Consider the following 21,610-nt stretch of genomic DNA (forward strand, 5'->3'; position numbering starts at 1 on the left):
GCCTTTAATATAATGGGGGCATTTACACTGGCCACTGGCATCCCCAACCACCCACCTGGTGCCACCCCTGGATAATGCTAATGCACATGGGGTGATTAGGGTGTGCCCCGGCACACCCTGTGCGCACGCCTATGTTCCCTGTGATGCCCAAAAGCTAAAATACATTTACATAGCAGATCTTTTCATTAGAATGCCTCACATGAATAACAGCTCACACACTACAAGCAGCATGTATGTAGCTCTACATGCTTATCGTTAACAAAAACAACTTATCTGCGAATCCTGTCTGGAAAACAAATGCTACATCCCAGGTCTTTATACAAGAGATGGGCATACACATCTGCTTCACAGTGGGTAGAAATGTAATTCCCATTAGCGCATCATTACAACAGCTATTTGCATTACAGCCATTTCAGCCACTATGCTAGCCGCATCATTCAGTGCAGATGATCACCAAATTTGCAAGATGTGATTCAAAGGTTACTGGATGGATTATCATGGGCAGACTCCGTCATTGTGCTAGCGGTGCCATATTTAGCAGGAATCTCCCCTGCGGTGTGTAGAACATCCTTAATGAATGTGGTTTGATGTAATCTAAGGCTGTTAGATGGCTAAATTCTCTCTATTCTGTGACTCCCGCTATTACAATAGTTGCAGTGTAACCATTTTATTCTATTTACTTCTTGTTACTGAAGACACCTGCAGATAAAGCAGCACTGTAATACACATGCAATATGCCACTTCAACTTCAGGTTCAAGAAATGAATCACTAAGTACACTTCTTTACAATCTTTTATTGATTGAGCTTGATTGCCCCCTAGTGGACAATGTAAGTAACAACATGGAACAATGCAACTGCACCAAACCGCTTGATTAATGGCTGAGCTTTTAAAAAGAATAATCACATTTTTATTTTACACAGCGCATACAAAACAACAAGAAAAACAAATTAAACACCCAGAATTATGTATGTGTTAAGGATGTTATCGGTTCAAAGTAAGCATGACAAATACACTGCCTTTCAATATGATGCATTTAATTAGGAACAGTGATTTTAAAAAATGAACAGAGGGAAAGACACTTCAAAAAGGCCCCTCTCTCATTAATACAGGTTCCTGCGGAGTGGTAATCCCCACAGAGAGCAGCCACAATAATGCAAAAATGCTTGAAATGATAACCTTACATAAATAAAAATAAGATGCTTTGAAAGGTTGACCATGAAAGAAAAACATAATACAGAATAATATGTGCCGACAGCTGTGATATGCAAATTCACTGAAGTGGTTTTAATATAATACTAAATAATCTGCTGTTATCACATCCACTGTTAATATTTGTCTTCATTAAGCAGTGGCTCATAATACTTTTAGGTAAGAGAGCTAGAATATATGATTGCAGTTTTCCTTAAAGCAAGTGCAGACAGCAAAGTAAAACAAATAATATGTATAGGCATCTATGTAAGATTGTTTTAAAGTGCACTTATACTTTATAATACTTATAGTTTTATTTAGAGTGTTTGTTCTCTACAAAATATACAGTACGTTTGGCTTAAAATGACATGCCAAATGTGGCACGTCACGGGGACGCAATTCTTTAAAGCGGAAGTTCCATTTTTGGGTGGAACTCCGCTTTAAGTTATTTTTTTAATTGTTTTTGTTTTTTTACATCTTTTTAAACTTATTTTTTAATCTGCCCATTAGGGAGACTTCAGTGTTCTAAACAGACCCCTGATGTGTTTTTTTTATATACAATAACAATAATAAAAAAAAAAAAGACCCCTGATGTCTTAAATTTAAGACTGGGAAAGGGATCGAGGACAGGATGGGATCGAGGAACAGATGCTAGAACTGATCCCCCTGCAGTGCAGCCAGAGTCAGGGAGAGGAGGAGAAACTGGCAGCGCTGCAGGCGGAGGAACAAGAGGATCAGTATCTACAATAATGCAGTACAGCTGGTCCTCCTATTCGGCAAGTGCCCAGGCCTCCCTTTTAATATGATAGGACAGGGGCCCAATACAGGAGGGCAGGCTGTGCTGCCTTGTCATCGACCCTGGCGCACAGGGTGATTAGGGTGTGCCCAGGCACACCCAGCACACCCCCTGCACACGCCTATGCATGTGATGTATTCTGCATACTCTTCCTGGGTCCCAGTGCAGACTGACTGAAGACACCACACCTTGTGTGGCTTGTCCTGTTACTGACAGCAGGTATCCTGACTGTGCAGCCCAATTTACAGATTGCCACCACTAGGGAAAATCCACATATCTGTATATGAAACAGAATTAATAAATATATGGTATGGACAGACCAAATAATAATTTCAGGTAGATGTTACAATACCTCAAAATATGCAGTGCTAGAATATACTAGCATATCTGCAAATATATGCTATAGTCTCATTTTAAGAGATATAATAATAACTATTATTATTATTGATGTTTTTTAAAGCACCAGTTTGCATGCCGCTTTACAAAAAATAAAAAGTACAGTTACAAAACAATTGAATACAAGGGGATTGGAGGAACCTGGTTGGAGTAGGAGATAGCCTGAAAGATGGAGTAAAGAGTTCCAGAGGATAGGAGAGGCTCATGGAATCTTAGAGATGGGCAAGAGTGGGTGGTAAGGAGCTAAAGAGCAGGATGTCTTCAGGATAAGGGGGGGAGGGGGGGTGGCAAAATGGACAGTTTGGTTGATATTTTGATATTAAAGTGTTACTAAACCTAAAAACTTCCCTGTGTGAAGTGTAAGAGAGGGGAGAAGAGATCAGCGCTGTGCAGGGCTGCATCTTTTCTCCCCTTATTTCCTCTTTATACTGCGTTCGAGCAGCAGCGGGGACTACCTCTCTTCAATGCCAGCAGCTGCCTATGAAGGGGAGGAGCCAAGAACACTGCCAGGGACCCCAGGTGAGGAGGATCAGGCCACTCTGAGCAATACCACTGCACAGAGCAGGTAAGGCTGCATTCACACCTCCGCGACAAGTAACGCCGTGTACGCGGCATATTTTGCCGCGAATAGTGTAACTTTTTTTTTTTACAAATCTTTCCCATTGCTTTGTATGGCCGAATGCCAATGCCGCCTGAAAAAAAGGGTCCGGGACTTTTTTTCAGGCGGCAGGCGTACGGCGTGATGTGAACCATCTCATATTCAGCAATGGGAATTCTCCTCTCCAGCGGCACGAGCGTCCGGCGTCCGGCGTTTGTTATTTTAATAAAAAAAAAATTGTTTAGTAAACACTTTAACCACCTCCCGCCTTATTTTTTAAACTGCCCTTTATCGAGGCTTTGGTGGGATATCAGTGTTCTAAACAGACCCCTGATGTTTTTTTTTTTTATATGCAATAACAATAAAAAAAAAAAAGACCCCTGATGTCTTAAATTTAAGACTGGGAAAGGGATCGAGGACAGGATGGGATCGAGGCACAGATGCTAGAACTGATCCCCCTGCAGTGCAGCCAGAGTCAGGGAGAGGAGGAGAAACTGGCAGCGCTGCAGGCGGAGGAACAAGAGGATCAGTATCTACAATAATGCAGTACAGCTGGTCCTCCTACTCGGCAGGTGCCCAGGCCTCCCTTTTGATCTGATAGGACAGGGGCCCAGTACAGGAGGGCAGGCTGTGCTGCCTTATCATCGACCCTGGCGCACAGGGTGATTAGGGTGTGCCCAGTCCCAGTCCGGGACTTTTTTTCAGGCGGCAGGCATACGGCGTGATGTGAACCATCTCATAGACAGCAATGGGAATTCTCCTCTCCAGCGGCACGAGCATCCGGCGTCCGGCGTTTGTTATTTTAATTAAAAAAAAATTGTTTAGTAAACACTTTAACCACCTCCCGCCCGCGCTATAGCCAAATGACGACTACAGGGCGGGCCTTAATTGCACGGAGGGCCTCTTACCACATGATCAGCTGTCAGCCAATGACAATTGATCACGTGATGTAAACAGAAGATCGGTAACCGGCTTTTTTTTTTCCCTCACGCTGACAGCGTAAGGAGAAAAAAAAGCACATCACCAGCTTCGGACAGAGGGACATTGGTCCCGAACAGGAAGGGGCACTGCTGCTATGCAGTTCCCTCCAGTGACCACCAGTACAACCTACAGGTGCATTTTAGTGCCTCCTATTAATGCCCAGCAGTGCCACCTATCAATTCCCACCACTGAAACATATCAGTGCTGCCAACCCGTGCTGCCTATCGGTGTTGCCTACCAGTACCCATCAGTGCCGCCTTTCAGTGCCAGCAATCAATGCCAATCAGTGAAACCCATCATTGCCCATAGGTGATACCCATCAGTGCCACCTCTCAGTGCCCAAAAATTTGCCACCTATCAGTGCTCATCACTGCCACCTTATCAGTGACTATCTGTGCAGCCTATCCAGTGCACTTCAATGAAGGAGAAAAATTACCTCTTTTCAATACATTATAACAAACAATTAAACTGTTTTTTATTTTTTTTAATTTTCAGTCTTTTTTTTGTTTTTGTAGCAAAAAAAAATTAAAATCCCAGTGATAATTAAATACCACCAAAAGAAAGCTCTATTTGTGGGAAAAACATAATACAAATTTCATTTGGGTATAGTGTTGCTATTGTCATTTAATGTGTGAGAGCGATGAAAGCTAAAAATTGGCCTAGACAGGAAGGGGATCTAAGTGCCCAGTAAGCAAGTGGTTAAGCTAGTGAATTAGCTGGGGACAGAGTTAAGGGTGGCTTTGTATGTTTATTTTTTGTAGTTTGAGTGTTCTACGTTGAGCTAGTATAACCCTCTGGAAGAATTGCAGAAAGGAACAGTCAGGGCCAGATTAAGAACATCATGGGCCTGGTGCTGAGGATTTTGGTGGGGCCTTTTAGGCTGCATTACGCGGCGTACGCTGCGTATTTTGCCGCAAATAGTGTAACTTTTTTTTACAAATCCTTCCTATTGCTTTGTATGGCCGAACGCCAATGCCGCCTGAAAAAAAGGGTCCGGGACTTTTTTTAATGCCGCAGGTGTACAGCGTCTATGAGATGTGAACCATCTCATAGACAGCAATGGGAATTCTCCCCTCCAGCGGCACGAGCGGCCGGCGTCGGGCGTTTTGTCGCGGAGGTGTGAATGGGGTGTAATAAATAATAAATAAATGCGTGGGAATGACATGAACGCAGCCCAGCCAAGGCAAGTGACCAAAGGCACAGAACCCAGAAGGAAGACCGGGTGAAGATGTAAGCGCCCGGGCCCCGCCTGATTCATCACAGCGCAGCACTGGAGGGCTCAGTCTGAAAATTGAAGTGTACACTAATGTGCTAATATGCTGTGCATACTTGTACGTTGTGGCATAACCTACCCCAGGGCCTCTAAAAAGTAGTAATGTCAGGAAAGTTTACTACCGCTTTATTATCACAGGATCCCAGGAGCCTCTCATGGGGCCCCTACTGACCCGGTGGACGGTGGCCCTTGGGCAGTGCCTAAGTGCACAGTTGCCAACATTTAAAAAATATTTTCAGGGCCACTTTTTTATATAAGTGCTATATTTAGAGTAGCTGAGATCCCTGATGTTCCTCTATACATCACAGTAGTAATCACAAAATTAAATGAGTACTAATAATGGGGCTGAACAAATATGAGAACTGAGATTTCCTTTAGTTGAACTAACAAAAGTGTGTCCATTCTAGAGCTGGTAACATTGAGGATATTCAGTATAATTTTAAAGAACTGTTTTTGTGGATAAGCGACATAGGGGAGGAGTATGGACAGTATATAAGTGGGAAGTATGTGCAGGTGAGGGAGAGGAATGTGGAGGGTCTAACAGTGGGCACTATGTACAGGAGAGGAGTACAAAGGGTACGGAAAAAAGCACTATGTACAGGAGAGGAGTGTGAAGAGTATGACAATGGGCAGTATGTACAGGAAGAGTGAGGGGGTATGACAGAGGGTAGTACGTACCAGAGAGAAGTGTGGAGGGTATAATGGGGCAGTATGTACAGGAGAGGAGTGTGGAGGGTATGACAGTGGGCAGTATGTACAGGAGAGGAATGTAGACGGTATGATAGTGGGCTCTATGTATAGGAGAGGAGTGTGGAGGGTATGACAGTGAACACTATGTATAGGAGAGGAGTGTGGAGGGTATGACAGTGGGCACTATGTATAGGAGAGGAGTGTGGAGGGTATGACAGTGAGCAGTATGTACAGGAGAGGAGTGTGGAGGGTGCGACAGTGGGCACTAAGTACAGGAGAGAAGTGTATGACAGCAGGCACTATGTACAGGAGAGGAGTGTGAAGGGTATGACAGTGGGCGCTATGTATAGGAGAGGAGTGTGGAGGGTATGACAGTGGGCACTATGTACAGGAGAGGAGTGTGTAGGGTATGACAGTGGGTACTATGTATAGGAGAGAAGTGTGGAGAGTATGACAGTGGGCACTATGTACAGGAGAGGAGTGTGGAGAGTATGACAGTGAGCACTATGTACAGGAGTGGAAGGATATTTAGGGACTGAGTAGTGGTTAAGCGGGTCATACATGGATTGAAATTACGCCAATTATGCAGAGACCAGCCATAGTTAATCTATGTATGGGCTAGCTGGTTTTACAAAAGTCAATCTATTAAATCGACTAGAGTACAACCAGCCTGTTGGGTTTTTCCCAAAACAATCAATGCTGCCAGCTAAAGTTAGCAACACTGATCATTGTACGCACTGGCAGAACACAATAACACTGCAGGAGTGATTCCCCCATCCACAGGTCAGCAGGTGAGAGGGTGTGTGGGGACAGGCTGGGGAGAGATACTAGTCAGTGGCTGGGTTGGCACTGGTAGTATCAGAGCCAGATACACACAGGTTACATACGCCACGATCGTTAGAGCGAGAACAATAATTCTAGTACTAGACCTCCTCTGTAACTCTAAACATGTAACCTAAAAAAATGTAAAGCATTGCTTAGGATACCAAAAAAAATGGTGCTTACTTAACTAACTAACTGTTTTTTTAATGAATGAAACATTTTTTTCCAAAAAAACATGTTTGAAAAATTGCTGCGCAAATACCGTGCTAGAGCTGCACAATTAATCGTTAAAAAAATCGTGATCTCGATTCAACCCCCCTGACGATCTTCAATGCAGAGTTTGCTGATTCTTTCATATAACAAGTGGAGAGACTTTCAGCTGTCAAAAGAAAATATCTGGGCAGTCTGCCAAGTTTTTAACAGGAAACATTGTAACTAACGCTTCCTTCTTAGATCAAAGGGATACACTTCTGTGTGTAAAGAAAAAATCTGGGCAGTCTGCGAAGTTTGTAAACAAAATGAAACATTGTAACTAACTAACATTGTAACTACATTTAACCACTTAAAGTCCAACACTTGTTTCTTAAGTTAGAAAGCAATATTATTTGCTAGAAAATGACTTGGAACTGCCAAACATTATATATATTTTAGCAGGGACTCTAGGGAATAAAATGGCTATTGCTGCAATATTTTATATCACACTGCATTTTCCCACTTCAATGAATAATAAAAACCATAAAAACAAAACAGTGAAGTTAGCCCATTTTTTTTTTTTTTTTTGTTTTAATGTGAAAGATGATGTTACGCCGCAACAATCATGAGAGAATCGTGATCTATCTTCTAAGCAAAAAAATTGCAATTCTCATTTTAGCCAGAATCGTGCAGCTCTATACCGTGCAACATAAAAAGTGCAAAGACCACCATAGAGTAATTTTCTAGCAAAAAACAAATGATGATTTTTACATGTAGTAGAGAAGTGTCAGAATTGGCCTGGGTGGCAAGGGGTTAATTACCATGAGTAATATACAAATAATTATTATAAGCCCTGTGATCCTATCAGTCTGCTGTAGTGTGTCAGCTTGTATTTATATTGGCCGCTCTGAATGTAGCTTCTGACAGGCTGTGCAAGCAGGCTCGTATCTCCGGAACCATAAATGATAGTCGTATCATATTTTAACCAGTTGTGGGGTAGCTCTTCCCATGCCTACCCCCAAATGTGGGGTTTCTGTGACCTCTGGTCATCGAGCTACAACCCCCCAAATTCGATCTTAGAAAAAAAAAATCTTAAAAAAAAAAAAAAATTTTTTTTTTTTTGGGCAAATGGGCCTATCTTGAGAAAGGGGCCTGGAGCTGCAGCTCCATCAGCCCCATTGTTAATCCGGCCCTGGGAACAGTGTCCAATGAATGGTTGGTAAGGTGGATGGCAACAGCATTCATGATAGGCTGAAGGGGTGATCACCTATCTAAAGGTAGGCTAACAAGAAGGGATGTGCAATAGGTGAGGTGAGAAGATAGCAAGTGGGTGAATTGGAGCCGAGTCACAGCTCTGTGTGTCCATCCAGACATGGAGCCCCAACCCTGCCCTCTCTCTCCTCTGATTGGCTGACTGTCTTTGATTCACAGCTGCGGGAGCTTCCCCAACGGCGTAGACATTCTTGGACATCGCTGGAGAGAGATGACAGACAGCCTAGTCAGGCTGGTGACCTAAGTTTTATCTCCTGCAGGTAAGCAATACAGCCTGGTCCCCTCCCTGCCCTCAGCCAGCAAAGGCAAAGCAGCAGCACGGTGCTCTCTGCTCTCTACCTTTTAGAAAAATCCTTTCCAACTCATCTGTACTACTGTAGTGCAGCCCATTTGCTAGGCCCCATTGATGTGCCTGCTTCAAATTTAAAACTAGCTACATTTAAAATATAATATGGTTTAATAAACACATAACTGCATTAACCAGTTAGCCTTTAAATGACACCTCCCTTCACATGCAACATCCTCCACAACATCCCCCCCCCCCTTCTCCCCCAAGCGTTAAATCTCACTTTGCGGACTTCTGGGCATCACATGAATAATGCTCCAGCAGTCTCACAGCTGGACTGACTTGATTTCTCTATTATTAATGGTGACTGGTCTTTCCATATAAATGAAGTCTAAGCTGGAGGCAGCAGCTGTGGTCTACACAGCGAGATCTCAGAGGATAGTCAACAGGTACGTTTAACATTTGAGGGCCCTTTTTTTAGAGGGGGGGGAATTTAAAGGGTGATTGTAATAAAGTATGATTATTCTTTAACCACTTCAATACCGGGCTTTAAAACCCACCTCCTTCCCGGGCCTATTCTGGCACTTCTCTCCTACATGTACAAATCGTCATTCTTTTGCTAGAAAATTACTCAGAACCCCCAAACATTATATATGTTTTTTTTAGCAGACACCCTAGGGAATAAAATGGCAGTCATTGCAACTTTTTATCTTGCACCGTATTTGCGCAATAATTTTTCAAACGGCTTTTTTTTGTAAAAAAAATGGTTTCATAAATTAAAAAATAACAAAACAGTAACGTTAGCCCAATTTTTTGGTAAAATATGAAAGATGATGTTACGCCGAGTAACTTGATACCTAACATGTCACGCTTTAAAATTGCATACACTCATGGAATGGCGCCAAACTTCGTTACTTAAAAATCTCCATAGGCGACACTTTAAAATTTTTACAAGTTGCCAGTTTAGAGTTACAGAGGAGGTCTAGTGCTAGAATTGTTGCACACGCTCTAACGCACGCGGCAACGCCTCACATGTGTGGTTTAAACAACGTTTACATACGTGGGCGAGACTTGCGTGTGCGTACGCTTCTGAGCGCGAGCTACCGGGGACAGGGGCATTTTAATTTTTTTATTATTATTTTTTATTTTACTTATTTCTTTATTTTTTACACTTTTTTTTACACTTTTTTTTTTTTTCAATCGCTTTTATTCCTATTACAAGGAATGTAAACATCCCTTGTAATAGGAATGTGTGTGACAGGTCCTCTTTAAGGAGAGATGCGGGGTCAATAAGACCTCACATCTCACCTCCAGGCTGGAAAGAATGAGATCGTGAAAAAAAATTCACAGATCTCATTCAAACTAGCCGCAATTGTGGTTTGTTTACTTACGGGGACCCGGGCGTGACGTCATCACATCGCGCCCGGGCCTCCGACGGTCATAGAGATGACTGGTGACCATCTGGTCACCAGTCTTCTCTGTGGCAAACATCCGGCGGACGGCGATCATCTCTCCGTGCCCCCGGTGGGACGGAAGAGCCCGGAGAAGCACCGGATGGCGGCGGGAGGGGGGGATGTCCCCTCCCGCCGCCTGTAAGAACGATCTAGCGGCGGAACCGCCGCTATGAACGTTCTTACGGTGCGCAGGATCGCCGCCGCTAAAAAATTATATCTCAATGATGCCTCCGGGTGCAGGCATCATTGAGATAACCCCCTGCAAAGCCCAGGACGTCATATGACGTCCACCCGGGATAACAGGTCCCCGTTTTGGACGTCATATGACGGCGTGCGGGTGTCAAGTGGTTAACCACTTCAGCTCCAGAAGGTTAACCCCCTTCATGACCAAGCCTCTTTTTGCGATACGACACTGCATTACTTTAACTACTGAAAATTGCACGGTCGCGAGATGCTGTACTCAAATTAAAAAGTTTGCCCTTTTTTTCCCCCACAATTATTTTTTTTCTTTTGGTGGTATTTGTTCACCTCTGCGGTTTTTATTTTTTGAACTGTAAACAGAAAAAAAACAGACAATTTTGAAAAAAAAAATAAAATGTCTTCATCAATTTAGGGCAATATGTATACTGCTAAAAAAAACAATAAGCGATTACTGATTGATTTGCACAAAAGTTATAGCGTCTACAAAATAAGGGATGGATATATATGTATATATATACTGTATGTGCGTGGGGCGGTATGTACGCGGTCAGGGCCGATCCGCTCTATAGGCTCACTATGCAAGCCGCTTAGGGCCCCGCAAAGCTGCGGAGGGCCTCCAAATTACTAGAGGCCCCGCTTCTCACTTTAATGTAAGATGTCATTTCCGACTGCAGAACACTCCCTCCCCCGCTTCTCAACTTTAATGTGACATGTAATTTTGCTTAGGGCCCCAGGGTAGTCAGGATCGGCACTGTACGCAGTTAAAGATTAGCAATCTAGAAACAAAAGATTATACAATAGCATAAGGAACAGTTAAAAAAAAATGACAGTGTAGAGCTGGCACACCAAGTAATGCTGTTAATCCACCTGTACTGGAAATTTTCCACTGAGTTAGAGATGCCCTTATATCTTTGTATGCTTCATGCCTATGCACAGCTAAAAAAGGTTTAGTAATGAGGTATGACCGGATTTAATGACTTAGGAAACTATAAGCATCAGACGGCTGATGTACGCAGATATGTCGTCTTACGCACCTCACGACATTAGCTTTTTAATCTGCTTTCCATCAAGTGTGATATTAGTTACTGGAGAAACCACTGAAAGTTCTAAAAGGAGCAATACATGGCTGACTGGCTCTGAGGACAGGATAATGGAACTGAAACAAATATTGACTTAAACAATTAGGGTAAAATATTCATCTTTTTATTTCTGCCTTTCTAAGGTCACCTCTGGCAGAAATGGAAATTAAAGATACAAAAAAAAAACTAAAAAAATAACTTTTTTATTAGTGTTTTTCAGAAACCCTGCTGCAGATTCAAATCACTTATAACCATATAATGTCCATCTACAAATGGAAGCCTCCACAAGTGGATTAGAAGCAAAATCCAGCAGGAGCTACACAGTATAAGGACCCTTTCACACGGGGTGGATCAGTAACCGTGAACCTCTGCTTGCTCATCGGGGATCGCTCATTTGATCCCTGCTGAGCCGGCGGATGACAGGGCGTCAATTCTGTTTGGGAGCCATGTCGCACGACCGCACAATTGTCAGTCAAAGCGACGCAGTGCTGAATCGCAAAAAGTGGCCTGATCTTTGGCCAGCAAAATTGTCCAGGGCTTAAGTGGTTAAATGTAACCAAATTGCTACACTTAGAGGCTTGTAATTGTTATAGTCCTGTAGGTCCACCCACAGTGATGATTCCTTAAATCTACTGGATCCATCACTTTCTTAACGTTCAAATTCTCTATATCTTATAACCATTAATTTCTACAATTCAATATGTATGTTATCACTCATGGGGGGGTTAAAGTGATGTGATATATTTCTTAATGTACTATGCTGAATACTGGTTCTCTCCACTTTATTCCAATCTCCCATTTCTCGTGGGTTCATTAATACATATTTATTTATATTAAGCTTTCTAATGTACCTCTGCATACCCATGTATATTTCAAGTGTATTAGGATTCTTTTTAGGACCATATGTGAATTCCTAGTCAAGTACCTTAATCTCCTCTGTAGTCAATTAAACACCACTCAAATTTAATATGCCTAAAACTTTTTTCCTTTTGCTGCCTGATATCGGCTCGGCATCCCCACCACCACTGAGAGAAGCAGGAGATCCATGTGGCATCTGATGAGAGGTATCTGGGACCCGTTTAGAGAGCCCAAGAACCACTTGGGGAACAGGAATGCCTGGCCAGTACCATATATCCCCTGGAAGTGTTTTGTGAGTAAAGAAACAGAATTAAGAACTTTCTTGCTATTACAGAGCCTGGGAGCTGAACTGAGCTGTGTGTGCCCAGAGAGTGTTAGCCTGGAAGCTTGTGGTACAGGGCTTAGGGCTGCAAGAAGCCACAGGACTGTTGTTGTGACCTGCTGACCACATCTGTTCTGCTAGGAAAAGTGTGCTGCACCTGAATTACATGCAAAACTGTGTGCAGGGACCAGGCTGTGGGCTGTTGCTATGCCGAACACTACTTAATGCAGTGAGGGAGGAAAGACTATGCTTCTATTCCAGTGTGTTCCAGTTGCTCCCAGTGACCATGTGTTCCTGCTAAAGCTGCAGAGAGCTAGCTCAAGAGAAAGGACACTTTCACCAGCCACAGAGGAACCCCTCAGGCCACGTACACACGGCCAAGGAACTCGACGTGCCAAACACATCGAGTTCCTCGGCGAGTTCAGCCCTGAAGCCGCCGAGGAGCTCGGCGGGCCGAGTTCTCCCATAGAACAACGAGAAAATAGAGAACATGTTCTCTATTTTCTCGACGAGTTCCTCGGCGGCTCCATCGGGGCGAAAGTGTACACACGACAGAGTTTCTCGGCAGAATCCGGCTCTGACCGAGTTTCTCGCTGAATTCTGCCGAGAAACTCTGTCGTGTGTACGAGGCCTCAGGACTAGATTCAGTCATTAGTGGTGAGAGGCTTCCAGCCACCATCTTGTTTACTTTAATGAGTACTTCCATGTAAGGGCCCCATCACCGGCAGACTCTCTACATGGTCCCACTGGCCAGCGGTTAGGCAGTAGGTAGGCTGTATTGCCTTTGCAAATGCCATTTGTATTGCTGTACTGTGATATTTTGTCATTAATCTGGAATTACAAGCCAGTATCGCTCACTAGCACCAGATTGGTGCACGTTTGTGCACCAGTTGCTTCCCAGGCAGATGTGGTGAATGAACAGTGACACCCTTTGAATGTAAATTGTCATTATTTAACCCATTCCTTTCTAGGGCTTTGCCATTGAATAAAGCCTATTTAAATCTTCAAGGTGGGTCGGTGTTCTCGGGTCCAGGAAAGGGGCGAGTCATCACAGGTGCATGGCAGAAGGGACCCAATAAGAATACCAGCGGCTTCTGCAGAGGTAGCGCTACACATATATCTGTTGATCTGTCCAATTTATTTTCTCTGTTTCCTTTTAAGAAGGAATCATAATACTCCATTGCCCTTTTTATTAAAGAAGTTGTGACATTCATCAATTTATTATCAAACCACCATTTATGGACATGTCCCATCTCAATCTCCTTGGAACAATTTTCTCCTTAATATATCTCTCAAGCATAGAGGAAAAAAGGGACCCAGACGGCCGAACTTCAAAGCTATGAGTAAGCACCTGTAACCACGGTGTGAAACGCATCAGTGATCATTTTTATTCTTTGCTGTATGGACTAATACAAATAAATATATTTCATTGAAGCGCGACCATCTGGATCTCTTTTTTCCTCTGCACATGGTTTTCCGACACCCATACCAGAAGAGGGAGGAGATATCCAGGCTCAGACACCTGGAGCGGGTTCTCTCGTTATCTCTCAAAAAGGCGTACTTGTTTCTTCGTAATGTCACCCAATTTCCCAAAAGCACTTTCCAAATCACCAATTTGTTTGCTCTCTTGTGTAATAAAACCTTTTTCTAAGTCTACTTTTCTCTCCTGCACAAAGAAAAATATTTGCTAAAATATTCACTAATATTCAATAAATATTCATATCATACTTACTTAATAATTGATGTCAGAGAATAGCGCAATCATTTTGTAGTGTTTTCTGCTATAGTGCACCAGATTCTGTGCACTGTTTTAAGTGAGTGCAATATATTTTTTAATAATAAAGTGATTTGACATAATTACTGCACTGCGGTGGCTCTTCATTCCATATACCATTTGCAGATATGGAGAAAGAAGGAGATTGATGCCTCGTACACACGACTCGTTTTCTCGTCGGGAAAACTGCCATGACAGCTTTTGGCTGGGAAAACAGGCCGTGTGTATGCTCCATCGCAGTTTTCCCAACGAGAAAACTGAGGGGAAAAAAAGAGAACATGTTTTCTTTTTTGTGCCGGGATTCCCGGCGGACTTTTTTCCGTCGCGAAAAACGGTCGTGTGTATGCTTTCCAGAGGGGAAAAAAAACGTGCATGCTCAGAATCAAGTATGAGACAGGAGCGCTCGTTCTGGTAAAACTAGCATTCGGAATGGAGATAGCACATTCATCACGCTGTAACGGACAGAAAAGCACGAAAACTGAAATGCGCAAATTGTCTCTCACCAAACCTTTACCAACACGAGGATCAGCAAAAGCAGCCCAAAGGGTGGCGCTGTTTGAATGGAGCTTCCCCTTCATAGTCCCATTGTACGTGGTTTACATCACCGCGCTTTGGATGGGCGGTATTTGGCCTGAACATGTGTATGCAAGAGAGGAATCCCGTCGGGAAAAACTTCATTTTTTTTCCTGCCAAGAAAAACGGTCATGTGTACGAGGCATTAGAGTGGAGCTGTGCCCATTTTCTTTCCAATAAAGGAGTGATGTGTGGTAGACCTATATTAATTAATGGATTTGATTGATAAGATAAGGGCATAACTACCATGCCTCGTACACACGACCAGTTTTCCCGTCAATAAAACTGCCATGACAGCTTTTGGCCAGGAAAACTGGCCGTGTGTATGCTCCATGGCAGTTTTCCTGACAGGAAAACAGACGGGAATCGTGGCGGAAAAAATTAGAACATGTTTCCTTTTTTCCCGCCGGGTTCTCGGCGGTTTTTAACCCGGCAGTTTTCCTATGGAGAAAGCCTGCGGAGGAGCATACACACGGCCGGGTTTCATGGCCAAAGCTCTCATGGCAGTTTTCCTGCCAGGAAAACCGGACGTGTGTAGGGGGAAAAAGCTGTCAAGAAACCCGATCGTGTGTACAAGGCATTACTGTGAAAAAATGACAGACGGAAAGAAGATGCCTACCCCTATTAAGTAACACGTATATAATGGGGAAAAAGTTAGGCACTATACCCAAGCATATTAAGCACTTTACATCCCGGCAATTGACAAAAGATGGCCACAAGGTGGCTCTCAATTGCCGGGAGGACGTCTATGGACGTCCTCCAGCGGAGCGCACGCGCCCCCGCCGCATCACTGAAGTGCCAATGCACGTGCCTGGCGGCCACGATGTCTGCCAGGCACGCGATGGGCGGATACACAGACAAGGATGTGGATCTCTGTGTGTAAACAGAGGAGAGGAGACCGATGCTGTGTCCCTTGTACATAGGGACACAGATCGGTCATCTCCCCCAGTCAGTCCTCTTCCCCCACAGTTAGAAACACTATGCAGGGCACACATTTAACCCCTTCCTCACCCTAGTGTTAACCCCTTCCCTGCCAGTCACATTTATACAGTAACCAGTTCATATTTATAGCACTGGTCGCTGTATAAATGTGAATGGTCCCAAAAATGTGTCAAAAGTGTCCGATGTGTCCGCCATAATGTCGCAGTCGCAATAAAAGTCGCAGATCGCCGCCATTACTAGTAAATCATAATTCGGTCCCCTATTTTGTAGGCGCTATAACTTTTGCGCAAACCAGTCGCTTATTGCGATTCTTTTTTTTTTTTACAAAAATATGTAGAAAAATATGAATCGGTCTAAACTGAGAAAAAAAATGGGATATTTATTATAGCAAAAAGTAAAACATATTGTGTTTTTTTTTTTCAAAATGTATGCTCTTTTTTTGTTTATAGCGCAAAAAATAAAAACCGCAGAGGTGATCAAATACTACCAAAAGAAAGCTTTATTTGTGGGAAAAAAAGGACGTCAATTTTGTTTAGGAGCCACGTCACACGACCACGCAATTGTCAGTTAAATCAACGCAGTGCCGGAAGCTGAAATTTCTCCTGGGCAGGAAGGGAGTATATGTGCCCAGTAAGCAAGTGGTTAACAACTCATAACCAATAAAATATAAATAAATCCAAATCACTCAAGATATAAAGTCCATACGCATCCATAAGTGTTTACAAATATATATATATCCCAACACCGTGATCAGTGAAAACTTGTGACTCTTTATTCTTCCCAATCTTGCGCATAGGCAACAACATGGGGAAATAATGTAAACTCACCACATAAAGTTGACTTCTTATCATAGGAAGGTCAATTGGTGTTTTTAAATCTCAGCAATACAGATAGCACAGAATAGGCAATAAAACTGACAATTTCTCAGGCTACACTTATGCTTCTCCCTCATAAACGGTGGGCAACATATACCAGAAGAAACTTATAGTGTAATCGTTTTATTGTTAAAAATACATCCATAAAAACAATCAATGTTAAGCTCACATTTTATAGTAAAATTATGAATAAGATCTACTGTAAGTGCCATTAGCTGTACAGTTTACATTCAGCTGTCAGACAAGAATTCTTACCAGTATCCTATAATCCAGCCTAAGCAGGAAGTTGTCTCAACTGTATCACTTCCTGCGGCAGGCAGAGATTTGGCTCAGCGTGCAGAACGCAATATTTAGCTTTTCCGTTTGCCAAATATGCAAAGTTCAGACTGAGCTCTACTTTTATCTGAACCCAAATCTCATCCCTAGTGACAATAGTTTTCTGACAGAGCAGGACTAAGCAGGAGCATATCAGCTTGTGACTATGAGACTACATGTATGCCATGCATCGGCACAGCATCCTGTATGTCCCAGGGACCAAGCAAGGATGCAAACTGACCACAACAACACAGTCCTGCTTCGATGCTTAGCATGGTCAGGAACAAACAGGAAGGGGATATCTCTGAGGAGAAATGACAGGATCACCAGATATTTACTGAGCCTTATACTATTTAAATAAAAGATACAGTACATATATGTTAATTGTAAGGGACAAAAAGGATAGTAGCCCCTCTACCAGGTAATACTACCAAACAGTAACCAACCTCGTGCAGAGCTACACTCAATGCTGGTATCTTCATTATCCAATAATTTCAGGTGTGTCGGATGCTGTGTCCTCTGCTCACTGTGCTTTCATCCACTGTCCAATACATGTTTAGGATGTTGTACACCTTCAGATATGCAACACACACTAGTGACATAAAGACTGGCAAGCGGATCCACGGCACGTTATGAAGGATGCTGTTTTTATTTTTTTTAGCCACAGAATCACTTTGTGCAGATTCTTTGGTGCATCTCAATAAACATGAATGGGACTGCTTGCATGTGGATGCATGGAACACCTGTGCACCCTGTGCAGACAAAATGGTCTTCTGCATGTATGCATGTATGCTATATTTTTTTCAGTTTGTGCAACTCTGTTTTGAATGGGATTAATGGATCACTTTATTCATGTATTGTATAGCACACTACTGAGAAATTTCAGGATATTTTTGCCCACTTTTATAATTTTGTTTATTATCATTTGAGTAACAAGCACATTTATTTGAACACTAAGGAAGTGTATTATAGCACATTTATCTGAAGAGGTATTAGCACTAATCACGGATTAGGCGCAGCAACACTCATTTTGTTTTTGTATTAAACCATGTTTTGCTTGTGTTGTTTTATTTTCCATAAAATACTATTTAATTTTTTGTTAATCCTTTTTTAATCTCAGTATCATTGCTCTCCTCCATCCTCTTTAAAGGGGTTGTAAAGGTAAAAAAAAAAATCCCTAAATAGCTTCCTTTACCTTAGTGCAGTCCTCCTTCACTTACCTCATCCTTGCATTTTGTATTTAAATGTCCTTATTTCTTCTGAGAAATCCTCACTTCCTTCTGTCTGTAACTCCACACAGTAATGCAAGGCTTTCTCTCTGGTGTGAAGTGTCGTGCTCGCCCCCTCCCTTGGACTACAGGAGAGTCAGGAAGCTACCTACATTGCAGATAGAGAAAGGAGCTGTGTGTTAGTGGGCGTCCTGACTCTCCCGTAGTCCAAGGGAGGGGGCGAGCATGATACTCCACACCAGGGAGAAAGCCTTGCATTACTGTGTGGAGTTACAGACAGAAGAACAGGAAGTGAGGATCTCTCAGAAGAAATAAGGACATTTAGTAGCAAAATCAAAGGATGAGGTAAGTGAAGGAGGACTGCACTAAGGTAAAGGAAGCTATTTAGGATTTTTTTTTTTACCTTTACAACCCCTTTAAGTCAATTCCTGTCTTTCAGTCATTCCTTTGCTGGCTGCACACCATAGCTTCTGATAGTGACATTGGTTGACCATAGCTCCATCGCTGCACCATGTGTGTTGGCACAGCTGCTTGTTGTCTCCACCAGGGGGGCATGCCAGAGGGTGACAACACAGAAGCACAATTGGAAGACAGTTGTCATCCCATAACATCTGCAGGTATTATTTTAATGAAAGCTGTAGATCAAGAACACTCGGCTATTAAGAGATTTTAGTAACCTAGTTTATCTCTACTTAAGGAACGTAAGCTGAACAAGGCTCCGGGCATTCTCCGGTTGATAAAGGCTATACTTCCTTGTGTAATTTTTCAACTCTGGACTTAAGTATGGGCTTGGAATTAAACATCCATACTCACCCCAAAGCTGCTGCATCAATGTGATGCTGCAGCTGACCCACGTTGGTTCTAAGACTGAGGATTGAGCAATCACATGACTGCTGATCACTCTTTGTCTTCACTGGAGAGCCAGATGGGAAGGGGGAGCACAGCTGGCTTCAGCTCTCAGCCGCATGCTAAGAGCCAGAGCCAGCTGTCAATCAGGAATCCAGATGGATCCCGACAATATGGTCAGGATCCATTCAGAGCCTGGAGCTCAGCTATACTTCTCTTTTAACCACTTAAAGAGGTTGTAACTCTAAAAAAAAAAAAAAGGTCCTGTTCCTTTAACACATGTTAAACCGCATAGTGCTTGTACGGTGTCATTTGTCCCTTTGTATGATGTACAAAAAACTGGCTGATCCTGCCTGTTCCTGTTTCCCCCTGTGTAAACTGAGCATGGTAATCATGGCTGCTGATCCATGATACTGTGGTCAGTTTACGTGCCTCCATCATTCTGCTGCTCTCCCTTTCCCCTCTCCCTCTCCCCCTCCCCTCCCTGCCTGTTAGCTCTTGTGTGTGAGTTGTAAATAAACAGTATCCCATGCCTGTTACAAGTTTTATCAGCACTAAATTAAAGAGAAAAAAAACCCCCTAGACTGTTTATTGAAGCCAGAGTAAGTCCATCTGTTACATGGGTAGCTGGTAGTCTCTGTGCTGTTTGGGGAGAACAAATTAAAATCAGTGGCTCCTGCGGTGGTAGCGTCACAAAATGTTATGCACTAGCACCCCTTTCGCACTTCCATTACTTCAGTTGAAAGTGATCTTAGTGGCTAAATGTCACTGTACACAGCTGAGAAATTCCAGTTCTATAGCTCCTTGATAAGAGCAATTCTTTGATGCAGCATGTGCAATACGACTGTAGGGTCAACATTTGTAGTCAGCAAACGGAAATTGAACATAAAAGTCAATGGAATAATAAAAAAAAACATGCATTAAGACAGTGAAAAATGTATGAATAAAAACAACAATAGTTTCAAAATGAACAAAATATAGGCTGCTGTTAAATAAATTACACCCCATATCGTGGATACTAATAAATGCAAACCGTAAATCACTTAACAAATACGTTTATGTCCCATCTGTACTATGTCCCAAATAGTTGTTGGGGATTTTCAGCTATAGTTTTTTACAGTCGTCAGCACGTTTCACCCCTCCTATAGGGCGTCATTAAGGACATCATTCCATTTAAGCATGGTCACGGATCTCTGTCTTCCCCCATTCAAAGCATCCCTTACACAGTTAAAATGCACTCCCTAGGAGCACATTTAACCCTTTGATGTTAACCCCTTCCCTGCCAGTGTCATTAGTACAGTGATGCATTTTTTTTCCTGTATTATTGTCACTGATCCCCAAAAAGTGTCACTTAGTGTGTGCAATATAAGAGTCTCACTAAAAATCGCCATTACTAGTAAAAATAAATAAATAAATAAAAATTCAATACATATATCCCATAGTTTGTAGATGCTATAACTTTTGCACAAACAAACAAATATGCGCTTATTGGGATTTTTTTACCAAAATGATGTAGCAGAATATATATCGCCCTTAATTAATGAAGAAATTTGATTTGTTACGTTCTCTTATTGGGTGTGTTTTATAGCAGAAAGTAAAAAAACATTGTTTTTCAAAATTGTCAGTTTATTTTTGGTTTCTAGTGCAAAAAATAAACACCGCAGAGGTGATCAAATCCCACCAAAAGAAAGCTCTATTTGTGGGGGAAAAAAGGACATCAATTTTATTTGGGTAAAGCATCGCAATTACCGCGCAAATGTCAGTTAAAGTAATGCAGTGCCGTATTGCAAAAAATGCCTGGGTCATGAAGGGGGTAAACCTTCCGGGGCTGAAGTGGTGAAAATATATAGTAATAAAAGTTGTTGCACATTGTTTTTTTTATTTTATTTTACCTTCAGCTGAATTAATACTTTTCTATCCCTCAACACAGATTACCTCTTCCCCTTATTATTTTACCAACTGGAAGAGCCTCTATCCAACAGGTGTGTGGTAATAGCCTTGGCTTCCATTTCAAATTATCCCATAGAGCAGTGCTGGTAAACTTATTTGATATAGAAGGTCTCATGCGTGACCCATGACATTACTAAAGGGCTGCACACATGGTAGGTACCGGAGCATGATGGGACTGTGACATCATAAGAGAGGCCTATATAAATCGGTGCAAACCGCGCACCCGGCATAACAGCGGGAAGAAGCGTTGTGTCAACAGGGGAGGAAGGCAGAAGAAGGCAGAAGACGTCACAGAAGAAGAGCGGGCTGGCCGTCGCTAGTAATTGAGCTAACACGCGAAGATAGAGGTTGCCAGCCCTGAAGGAGAAGGCACCGGAGAGCGAGCGGGAGAAGAACCGGGGAGCGCCAAGATGACAGCGGAGAAGATGGGAGAAGACCCCCGGAGAGCGGAGAAGACCCCCGGAGAGAGGAGAAGACCCCCGGAGAGCGGAAGAAGAAGGCCCCCTCTGGAAAAAGAGCTAAAGAAGAGAGGGGGGCCCTGGAGCTGTCTAATAAATTACTTTTAAAACCCTGTGTTGTGTGTTTATTTTCTTTTACACTTTGCCTCCAGTTATTAAAGGGGGCTCCCAGATTCCGATAAGCCCCCCGCAGACGCCGACAACCAACGGCCAGGGTTGTCAGGAAGAGGCCCTGTCC

Source organism: Rana temporaria, chromosome 9 (genome assembly GCF_905171775.1).
Source record: "Rana temporaria chromosome 9, aRanTem1.1, whole genome shotgun sequence".
Classification (NCBI taxonomy): Eukaryota; Metazoa; Chordata; class Amphibia; order Anura; family Ranidae; genus Rana; species Rana temporaria.